The 9,942-nt window shown below is 39.2% G+C and overlaps 1 long non-coding RNA gene across 1 annotated transcript in view; it reads right to left on the bottom strand.

The window, feature by feature from the left end:
- Positions 1-1,853: 1,853 nt before the first annotated feature.
- The window catches only part of LOC139024976 (uncharacterized), a 44,040-nt gene continuing 35,951 nt past the window's right edge, over positions 1,854-9,942 (bottom strand). The window contains exon 2 of the long non-coding RNA XR_011476371.1: positions 1,854-2,477. This is a non-coding gene — a long non-coding RNA (uncharacterized lncRNA). The remainder of the gene's footprint in view (positions 2,478-9,942) is intronic.

Here is a 9,942-nt window from a genome sequence, read left to right as displayed (position 1 = left end):
ATTGCTCAGTTTTTAATACATTTGCAAGCATTCTAAAACCCTGTTTTCGCTTTGTCATAGTGTGTAGATTGATGAGGAAAAAAGTAATAATTTATTCAATTTTACACATCACCGTGGGGCTCCTTGTCCATTGCGCAGACACAGCGCATCGGAGATACAGATTGTTTTTGCGTCAACCTGGCACTCAATCATTTTTTACTTTTTTGCTATTTTTATATAGGGACATAAAACTAAAACTGAGGGCATTACATTTTGAACTGAGTAGGGCTAAGCCCCCTTTAGCCACCTCGTCCAGCTGGGAAGCCCCAAAATCTGCTTATTTATTTTATTTTACTCTCARTGAGATAAAATACATTTAACAAGAAATATCTGGTCCAAGATATAGCAGCAGGAGGAAACTAAAACCAACCAACTTTCAGGAATTCTATTTTGATAATGGATAAAAAATATTTACAATATACGTTTTTTCATAAAATAACATCAATCATGCTGTCTACATTTCTCCGGTGTTACACAAGTTCAGTGTCACACCCTTTCTGCTAGCCTGGTATCATAGTAAATGTAAATGCGTGGACACTTAAAATAGTATGATATGTAACATTTGGTTTGGTCACGTAAAACAGATGTGTACTTAAGGCAAAAACAAAAGTAGGATGGTTTATCGGGGTGGATGGGTTGGCACATAACGTGAACGTCTAGCAACCCAAAGGTTGCGAAATCGAATCTCATCACGAACAACTAGCATTTTAGCTAATATAAATAATATTATAACTTTTTTTTAAACTAAGCAGTTCAGAACAAATTCTTATTTTCAATGACGGCTTAGGAACAGTTGGTTAACTGCCTTGTTCAGGGGTAGAACGACAGATTTATACCTTGTCAGCTCGGGGATTCGAACTTGCAACCTTTCAGTTACTAGTCCAACGCTCTAACCACCAGGCTACCCTGCCGCCCCTTTCCAACTACTTACTACTTTATTAGCTACTTTGCAACTAATTAGCATGTTAGCTAACTCGTCCCTAACCCTAACRCCTTTGCTCTACCCTTTCCCTAACACTAACCTAACCCTTCCCGTAACCCTAACCTTAACCTAACTCCTAAAATGAACCCTAACCCCTAATGTTAGCCAGCTAGCTAACTTTAGCCACTTAGCTATAATTCGTAGCATATCATACAATTTGAAATATCATAACATATTGTAKATTTTTCAAATATGTAACATATATTACGTTTTGCAAATTCGTAACATATAATACTAATTGTAATTCATAACATATAATATGAAATGGGTGATGGACATCAACAAATTAATAAATACCATACGAAACGTAACATATCATACTAAATGGAGTGTCTAGGATTTACGCAAAGAATATTTCTAAATGCTCTGGGACCACGTTGCAGCTCCAACTTCATGTTACATCAGAAATGTGCATACAATTTCCACTGTTACACAAAACACATGGCAGGGTATTTGATAATGGAAAAAGTTGATAGCTTATTACAGTAATAAAAAAAAAAAGACTAAACCAAAAAGTAAAACGATTTCACAATCAATTCCCATGGTTGATGTTTTCTATGTCTGCTATTACAGGTAATATTTTTCTTGTTTGAAGTCCAAGCTGTAATTCATAACCATTTGTCTAGGCATTGTGACTTTAGCACAGTTACCTTAGTCACAGTTGAGTGAGCAAAGATCACAATTGTTTTTGCAGTTTCAGGGGGAAGTCAAATGTTAAAATCTGCAGGGCCAGCACCTGACAAAGGTCTGTTAAGCTCTACGATAAACTAAAARGTATTSTTCCACCACAGCTGTGCTTCTTCCAGAAGAAAATCCAACCATTTTWAAAATGTTTAAATACAGATAAAATAAAATGTCAGATATGCATTCAATATGCAAGAGTACCTATGAGGACAAGAATGTATTTCTGGAGAGTAATCATGTGATCACATGCATATTCATTACTTTAATTATTGTTTTTACAGTGTGTATATTTTTTTTATTCGTGTTCATCATCCAAACCAAATTTCAGTATGGAATAATGAAGTTAAACTCGGAACTTGAACTTGATATCTCTTCTTTTAAGTTTACCCAGCAAGATATAGTCGTGAACAAAACAGGTTGTCTGTAGTATTTTAATGTGGCTGGAGTATTTAGCATTTTAGTTTTTTGGTAGATCACCTGCTAAATGTACTGGTTGCAATTYTTTGCAAGTGCTATTCAAACTTCGCAAGTGCTATTCAAACACCATCATGTTCTTGAGAGTCTCATCTTTCCAGAGAGGGGTCATAAAAGTTTGTAGGTCAACCCGTTCAGACYCTGCATGCGATTTTGTGAGAAGACCGATTTTCGGGATGCCTTTGTTTTTCAGAGTGGAGGCTGCTATTATTTGGTCTTAGAAAGAGATTACAGTACATCACAGGATATTGGTACATTCCTATGATGAGTCAATAAAGATAAATCCCCTCATATGGACCTCTAGTCAGAGTAACAATTTCATAACAAACAAAACACCAGCCTTTTATCACTCATCCCCACTTTATGTTTACCAATTCCAGTCGTAATTTGTTTAGCATTTTATCTTAAAATGTAACATTAGAACAAATTCTAGGTCAGATGGGTATTGTGACCACCTTGAGAAACTTCTCATCATACTGCTGGCAGTTTTTCAGCAGTAGGCGGTGTGATTACATGGCTTTCGCAAATCAGGATGTAGGCTGCTCTGTGCAACAGTGGAGAGAACATGAGGCGTTGACAATTTTATTGGTTCTCAGAGAGCCAAACAGAGCGCCTAGTTTGTAACCACAGAGAAAGAGCAGTATAAAAACAAAACCCTCCCCCCCTATAGGTTTGAGGCCAGAGGCAAACTTCCAAAGTACAAACCCAGTAAAAACACCATGTATAAAACCTGTGTGAAACAAAACCTAAATGTTCAAAAAGCGTTTTCTACCATATTTCTAAAGACAGTTTCTCTTGTGTAGTGTCCAAAAACCTCATATTGCTGCAGACATCCTGATCAACATAATAGAAGTTTACACAGTCACCAGTTTGGACTTGGTTTGAAAATGATGGCCAAATTTGCACACTGTGCAAGAGGTGCTAAGTAGACCTATGCCTGAAGACATCTCGTCTCCAAAGCTAGTCCTTGCCTTTCTCTAAGAACCTTTTAGGGTTTCCCGTCTGCAGTAGATTCCCAAAATCATATTGCTTCCGACCATCCTGATCATTGAAAATAAAGTTCTACTCAGGCACCTTCCGTTTTACGCCACGTTTTCCGTAGGTGGAAAGTCATTTCTGTCTGTCTCAGGGTTTGAGGAGATGAGGAAAAAGATCCCCACAGTTCTTGCACGGCCTGTTCCGGTCTTCATAAACAATATGGTCTGCGTGATTCCTGTAGAATGCTCCTGCATTTATACAGAGACAGAATCTGATACCGTTCCCTGTTCATCATGGTCTGAATGACAAACAAACTGCCATAAGACACACTAGTTCATGCCACACTTAGACATGGACCCAATTTGATCACAATTTCTTTCTCTCTCCCTCTCAGGACAGATGCTCCATAGTACTTTTCTGGTCTGACACTTAAGGGCTCCAGGCGGTTTCGTGTAGCACACCAGCAATGACAGTAGGCCCTCCAGAGTTAAGTAGTTTGTGTAGTTATTCTGCGCCTTTTATTTTGGGGGCAATTTCCAATGCTTCCAGGAAAACTTAGAAGAAATGTTTTTATTCCCCTTTCCCCTTCCCCTTCACATCGACCCAAATCCTGACAGCCTGAAAAAAACAAAAAAAGTGAAACAGGCAATATCCAACAAATTATAAAGCTACATGGGGAAAAATGCATGAAGTTTTTTGTCATTTGTTTATTGTTCATTTGTTGATGTGGAAAATTTTCAGGGAACAAAAGGGCTTCACAAGTTAAGATCTATTTCTATTTACACCACTTACCAAATCCAGAAGAATGGAAAATGGAGTTGGTGGGAGTGACCACTTTAATTATTGAATATGCCTGTGGAAAATCTTCTTTTTAAATCTACATCACCGCTTGAACTCAAAGAAGGCAGTTGGAAGAAGACAGCCATGTGGAATGTGACCTAAGAAAAAAAGATGCTATGCAAGCAACTTTTAAACAACACATGAATAATACATTAACAAATTGAACAATTAATAAATAAACTTTATGTTCTAGCAAATAATTTCCATTTGTACAATCCGATCCAACATGCTTTAGTAAAACCTAAAAAAATATTTACACAATGTGTGGAAATATTTACGGTTGATATTAATCATTTAATTAGCGGATATGTACCTCACTTCATAGTACATGTTCTTCATTATGTAGTTTATCCTGTGCTTCTCTCCACAAAGTCCTTCACAGGCTTTCTAATGAAGCGTGTAACCTGATGACTTTAAGCTTACATAATTTCTTTTCCATCCAATTTTTGTAAAGATCTGTTGGTCTCCTTAAAATGTATTGCTAACAGTTAATAAAGATTAATGTACAGTACAAATTAATATTATATTATCTAAAATGCGTCTCAACCCAATTCAAGCCAGCCCCTACTCCTTTGAGCTGTGTTATCCACATTTCCCCTGCATAATGAGGAAAGCAAGTTGAGTTTCTTTATTTTTCACTGTCCTTTTTCGTTTTCTCTGAGTACCACAACAATATGGGCATCATTTGCATATATTGTGCAATTTCACTAGTTAAGCAATTTAACAACTCTGAATGATCAACTTACAATACTAGATCAAGCTTGCTGTACAAACTTTTGCTTTATTTACTCTGGAAATAAATCCTGCATGTTAACTACTACTGAAACAGCCTTAAAGGATTAGTTCCCAGCGTAAATTACATTTTAGATAGTTTTTCTACCGGTGACTGCAATACGTGAATAATAACTGACTGCAATCCACAATTGGTCCTTCAATTAACTAGCCACTATTAACACATGACAGTAACCTCTTCATTCTGCCACTACCTTACATTCAAAGTCAACCTCTCATGTATCGACTACCATGCTAGTCGATACCTATAGACTCGCAAGCTCGTGATAACAAACCTTCTAACTATCCTGCATACTAGATGGACACAGAGACATAAAATGTGTATCTCCAAGTTCAATCTTGACTCTGGGAAGTAGCATAAAGGGCCGCAATTCCAAAATGCCTAAGTATCCCTTTAAATCATGGCCAATTAATCATTGCAAAATAATGTAAAACCAAGTTATTGAATGACAATCAGTTTAAGAGATGATTTGGAAATGAATTTAAAACATACTGAAAGGGGTAAGGACCTTCTTTATTTTTTCGGTCCTAAATTCTAGTAGCGAGTGTGATGTGTGTAAAACTGTCGTGATGTGTGAGAGTCGAGATAGTGAAGAGAGTTAATGGATCGCTGTCTGCCCGTTGCATAGACTGCTTTCAAGATTAAGGGAAACAGACAGGTTGCTAACTAACTATTTAATAAATTGTACAATATCTCCAACAAATGACAAAAATTCATATTTAGTCTAATATGTATACTTGCACTATCATAAGTGACACAATTGACACTAACCCTTATTTGTAGGTGCGTACCTGCCCCTGTAAATTAGAACACTAATCTTTAACAACCTAATGTAATTACCTATTCATCGTATTAATAGCGTAAGTATTTAGATGATTCATATAAGTAATTTTTGTATTATTTGATTGAGTCTACTTACGGAGGCTGCCTCTATGGATTAGCGTGGTTGCTGAAGCCTAGCAAATGATATACTGGAAGTTTAAATGTTTTAGGCGGGCACAGCAAAACCGAAGAGAAGAATGACAAGAGTAAACATCCAATACAGATTGAAACATATTAACTTACTCAGCTGCATGTTATGTTTTTCTGCTGCGATTAGTAAAATCGATAGGCAAATATAAAATAATTAATAATTAACAAAAATAAGCAGAGTTTACCCCATTAACTTATGTTAGTATATGAAACCCATAGGAATAAAAATAACGTGAAGGATCCGGAAAAGCTTCCAGTAGCTGTTTGGTGCATGTTTATTACGCTTTCAAAACCTTACTGCAGTGCTCACTGACAAGTAGCTAACAGATAGTAATTTGTAACCCAGAAAGGTCAAAACAAAGCGTTATAAAACGCTGAAGCCATGCCCTTACAACTATGATAGCTGAGAGGAAGTCCATCGTCATGGGAGAGGAGGAAGTAGGTAATATCTCTCTCTATCTATTCTGCTAATTATTACTCATCGATGAAGCATCTATCTCAATACAATTTTTCTGTTCCCAAAAAATTTAATTTTATTTTTTTAAAAAAATTAAAAGGCGGTGTGAGCGTCCAAAAGGTGGTTTTTGCCTGAGCGGCAAAACACCATGCCATAGAGGTTAAGTTTCACCAGTCGCTATGCACTGAATGAGACATGAAATAAAATACAGCTGGCGGGTTATACAGGTGTATCGAAGGATAGAACAGCAGCCTCTGGTAAGACATGGGGGTGGCAGGTCTAATGTATATTTGTAACAACAGCTGATGCATGGATTTCTAAGGAAGTCTTGAGGTTTTACTTCGCTGAGGGAGAGTAATCTCATGAAAGCTTAGCACCACCACTATTTTATACCAAGAGAGTTTTCAGCTATATTCATTCCGTAACTGGTCTATTACCACACAAACCCGATGCTGTCACCAATGACCGCACTCAATTAGCTTGTATACGGCTATAAGCAAACAGGAAAACGCTCAGCCAGAGGCGGCGCCTCCTAACAGTGGCTGGGGACTTTTAATGCAGGGAAACTTAAAACCCAAGTTTTACTCATTTTTACCAGTATAGTAAATGTGCAACCAGAGGGGAAAAAACACTAGACCACCTTTACTACACCACAGAGAGACGCCGTAACAAAACCTCTCCCTCGCTCTCCATTTGGCAAGTCTGATCCTAATAATTATATCCTCCTGCATTCCTGCTGTACAAGCAAAAACTAAAGCAGGAAACCCAGTGACTCGCGGTCAAGTAAAAAAGTGGTCAGAGCTACAGGAATGTTTGCCGCGAGCACAGACTTGGAATATGTTCGGGATATGTCGATGCATTGAGGAGTACACCACATCAGTCCACTGGGCTTCATCAATAACGGCATTGATTGACGTCGTCCCCACAGTGACTGTTCGTACATACCCCAACCAGAAGCATGGTTCTGCAACCATCCAACACTGAGCCTAAAGCTGTAGAGCTGCCCGCTTCAAGGAGCCAGGACTCTAAAACCGGAAGACTTATAAGAAATCCTGGTATGCGCTCCGAACGGGGGGGGGGGGGGAAAAAACCCCCAATTCTTTCAAAAACAAGGGGCAAAAACAAGCGTTCAATACAGGGACTTCGAGATCGAATCGTACTACCGGCTCCAACGCTCGTCGGATGTGACAGGCTTGCAAACTATTTACCAGCACTACAAAGGGAAGCATAGCCGCGAAGCTGCCCAGCTGACACGAGCCTACCAGAGGAGGCGAAAGACTGACTTCTATTGTAAGCATAGAGCAGAGTAACACTGAAACATGCATGAGAGGCGAATCAAGCTGTTGCCGGACGACTGTGTGATCATGCTCTCCAGTAGCCGACGTGAGTCAAGAACCTTTAAACAGGTCAACATTCAAACCCGCCTGGGCCAGGACAGATACCAGAACGTGTACTCTGAGCATGCGACTACACTGGCAAGTGTTCTATCACTGACATTTTCAACCTTTTCCCTGTCTGAGTCTGTAAGACCAACATCCGTTTCAAGCAGACCACCATAAGTTCCCCAGTGCCAGAACACTAAGGTAACCGCCTAAATGACACAGGGCTCGTGAAAGGCTGGTCATGGCTAGGTCATCAACAGCATACTTATCCCAGAACCCTGGACACCTCCAATTTGGCATACAGCCCCCAGCAGATCCAACAGATGCATGCAATATCTATTGCCACTCCACACTGCCCTTTCCCACACTGGACAAAAGGAACACCCTATGGGAGAATTTGCTATTCATTGACTACAGCCTCAGCGTTCAACACACATAGTGCCCTCAAAGCTCATCACTAAGCTAAGGAACCTGGACTAAACACCTCCCTCTGCAAACTGGACCATGTACTACCTGACTGGCCTCCCCCAGGTGATAAGGCGTAGGGTAACCAAACCCAAAACACTTGGCCTCTCAGGGGTGCAATGCTCAGTCCGCACAAGTCTACGCTCCAGAAAGCTTCCAGAATTAGCACTGCTAGTTTCATCTCACATAAGACCAAAATCAACAAAGACCACGCCACCAACCCAAGAACAACCGATCAAACAAATCCAAGATGTCAGAAAAAAGCGGAGGAGAAACCTTATGGATACAGGGCTCAAGTAATATTGGAGATATATCAATGGAGAAGATGAACTTGCCATCTGGTGGCTGTAAAATGAATAGCACAGAGCAGTGCCAGAGCCTGATTGAAACTGGGTTTATTTCTTAAATAAGAACTAACAAAGAAAAACAGAAGCAAATGTACCATGAAAGCGGGAGAACCTAACCTGCGATGTCCAATAAACTCCGTTCGGCGTATTCCTTATTGGAAAGTAAAACGGTTTCTATTTACAAAACTTTTGCAAGACAGACCCTAAACGTTTTGCCAACAGAATCGGCAATAATGATTAGCATCCCCTATTGTCCCTGGTGCAAGGTTAACTCGATGGGCTGCCTGGTTAATGTTGCCCCCGAAATTGCTTTCAGTAAAACTCTTGTAATTAAATATTTTTATTCACCCACTGTGGTTAGCGCTTTGACTTGCTAACTTGGCCAGATAGTGTCGACCCACTATCCTTCTGGCGTAAATAGCAAATATTATTAGGTATACACACACTCAAGTAATTTAATAAAAATTTAATATAATAATTCAGTGATTCTGTAAGTCTAAATATTGCCACCCTAAGTTTATTGCCTAGCTAGATACAAACATTCGTTATGGAATAAGTTAGGTAGTTTAGTTATTAAGTGTGCACGAACACTACACTACCACTTCCACAACCAATCGCCAGGTCAGCACCAACTGGTCAGGTGCTGTGCTCTGCCAGGAAATCCTTGCATTATGCACAGGTGCAGGTGATCAATCAAGTGGGGTCAGCTCTCAGAGCTGTGAGGCTGCTGAGAGTTTGAGGGTCCAGGGGGGGGCCTTTGGTTTGGATTGAAATGTTTCCGGTTTTGGCCTTTAGTAGTCATTTTTTTGTATATTAATCGCTGTTACAAAATATTGGAGTCCTTTGATAAAGATTGAGCAAAAAATACTATATAAAAAACCAAATACAAAAATACTAAGCTATATTGTATGCTCAACAGTAAAAAACTAGCGATAACAAAAAGGGTGAGCCTTTTTACTATAATGTTTTAGAGATGTGAAGAAACACAACGGGAAGCTATCTTAGCACCATTCCTCCAAACAAGAATCCTTCCAGATCGCCTTGATATCATTTGTCTGTGCTTATGGACTTCCTCTCAAATTCAGACACAGGTTTTAATGGGTTCAAAGTCACGGAGACTGAGATGGCATTGCAAAATGTCGATTTTATGGTCAATTAATTAACTATTCCTTTGGTGTATTATTGATGTGTGCTTGGGGCTTATTGTCTACTGGAAGATTCCAGCAAGGCCAATATTGCGGCCAAGTTCAGCTTCCTGGCAGAGGCAACCAGGATTGTAAATGTCCTGTACGTGGTAAAGATATTCATATGCCAATTTGACCTTAAAACCAAGGCCCCAGATCAGTGGAAGCAAATAGACCCCATAACATCAAAGATCCACCACACCATATTCAAATTCAAAGGCAAAGAGCAAAGTGTATTTTGTCACATGCACTCCGAATACAACAGTGTAGTAGACCTCTACAGTGAAATGCCTTATTACAAGGCCCTAACCAACAGTGCAATTTTAAGTAAAAAAGAGGTATTTA

This window comes from Salvelinus sp. IW2-2015, unplaced genomic scaffold (genome assembly GCF_002910315.2).
Source record: "Salvelinus sp. IW2-2015 unplaced genomic scaffold, ASM291031v2 Un_scaffold2093, whole genome shotgun sequence".
In the NCBI taxonomy this organism is placed as follows: Eukaryota; Metazoa; Chordata; class Actinopteri; order Salmoniformes; family Salmonidae; genus Salvelinus; species Salvelinus sp. IW2-2015.
The sequence above is the reverse complement of the archived record's forward strand: the minus strand, read 5'-3'. Positions and strand labels throughout refer to the sequence as shown.